The sequence below is a fragment of the Phascolarctos cinereus genome, unplaced genomic scaffold (genome assembly GCF_003287225.1).
Source record: "Phascolarctos cinereus isolate Bilbo 61053 unplaced genomic scaffold, phaCin_HiC Scaffold_148;HRSCAF=717, whole genome shotgun sequence".
In the NCBI taxonomy this organism is placed as follows: domain Eukaryota; kingdom Metazoa; phylum Chordata; class Mammalia; order Diprotodontia; family Phascolarctidae; genus Phascolarctos; species Phascolarctos cinereus.
The window spans coordinates 307-2,081 of record NW_027555456.1 but is presented as its reverse complement, the minus strand read 5'-3'; the positions used below and the strand labels follow the sequence as shown (position 1 = coordinate 2,081).

The 1,775-nt window shown below is 33.4% G+C and overlaps 1 non-coding gene across 1 annotated transcript; it reads right to left on the bottom strand.

The window, feature by feature from the left end:
• Nucleotides 1-304: 304 nt before the first annotated feature.
• On the bottom strand, nt 305-1,258 carry LOC144455979 (18S ribosomal RNA). The gene has a single exon (XR_013484882.1). It is a non-coding gene; the product is annotated as an 18S ribosomal RNA (ribosomal RNA).
• Between the last annotated feature and the right edge of the window lie 517 nt (nt 1,259-1,775).

Below are 1,775 nucleotides of genomic sequence, written 5' to 3'. Positions count from 1 at the left end.
TTTCGGGAGGACGGGCATAGTTCTTTTTGTCCGAGTTGACTAGCTAAACCATTATGCAAAAGGTAGAAGGTTGAATCTTTGCTTTGTGGTGCTTATAATCTTATCTTTCAGGTTTCCCTTGCGGTACTATCATTAATGCGCCTTTTTATCTGTTCTATCTCCTATACTAGGATGAATTGAATGTTTTGGTAGAAATTTAATATAGTTGTATTAGTTAGTGGATGGGCTTATATTGGCTCAAAATGGTCAGGGTAAGCTGAAGTCTTTTAGGTGTAGGCTAAATGCTTTTGTTTAAGCTACATTTTGATGATCCAAGTGCACCTTCCGGTACACTTACCATGTTACGACTTTTCTCTTCTTTATTTATTTATTTTATTAGTTATTTGGTTTGTTTATGTTGAAGAGAGTGACGGGCGGTGTGTACGCGTCCTATTGCCTGTTTCAATTAAGCTCTCTATTCTTAATTTACTGCTAAATCCTCCTTCGTATATCTTAGGTTTCATAAGATAGTCCGTAATTTTCTATGTTAGAAAATGTAGCCCATCACTTTCCTCTTCATATGCTACACCTTGACCTAACGTTTTTATGGTTGATGATTTTGCTTACTTTTGGTCCCTATTGGGGTAGGCTGACGATGGCGGTATATAGGCTGTATTGGCAAGAAGAGGTGGGGTGTATCGGGGTTCATCGGTTATAGGACAGGCTCCTCTAGATGGGCTTAGGACACCGTCAAGTCCTTTGAGTTTTAAGCGCTGGCTAGTAGTTCTCTGGCGAATAGTTTCGTTATTAAACTATCTAAGTTTACGGCTAAAGCATAATGGGGTATCTAATCCCAGTTTGAGTCTTAGCTGTCGTGTTTTGGTCAGTATTAAGGCCACTTTGGTTGCATTTTTTAATGTTAGCTATAGCGTATTACAGCATGATTGAGTTTTAGCCTTATTTTGGTTGTTGGATTGTACACGCTTTACGCCGACATCTGTTAGTTTGGGTCAATCGTATGGCCGCGGTGGCTGGCACGAAATTTACCGGCCCTAGATAATTATAATTTAGTCAAACTTTCGTTTATAGCTTAATGTTAATCACTGCTGTGTCCCGTGGGGGTGTGGTTGGACAAGACGTTATGGGCTACTTTGTAGTGAACCTGATGTCTGCTCCTGCTAAATTGTGTATAAATTTTGGGGGCATTCTCACTGGGTTGCGGAAACTTGCATGTGTAAGTTTAATTAAAACTAACAGTAAGGCTAGGATCAAACCTTTATGTTATTGGGACTTTTTATGGTCCATCTGAGCATTTTCAATGCTTTGCTTTATAAATAAGCTACATTAACAGGGATAAATAGATTTTTTCTTCCGAAAGTTGAATTTGTATACTATGTCAGTATTAAAGTTTTATCGGAATTGAACATAAAAATAAAAAAATTTAATTATGAAAATTCATACAATTTTGTTAATGCCTGGGTTTTCATATTATTGATATAATGGTTCTGTGTTTTAGTAGTATCTTAATAATATTTAATATTTCTTTAATACTTTAATACTTTAATACTTTAATACTTTAATACTTTAATACTTTAATACTTTAATACTTTAATACTTTAATACTTTAATACTTTAATACTTTAATACTTTAATACTTTAATACTTTAATACTTTAATACTTTAATACTTTAATATACTTTAATACTTTAATACTTTATATACTTTAATACTTTAATACTTTAATACTTTAATACTTTAAATACTTTAATACTTTATATACTTTATATACTTTATAA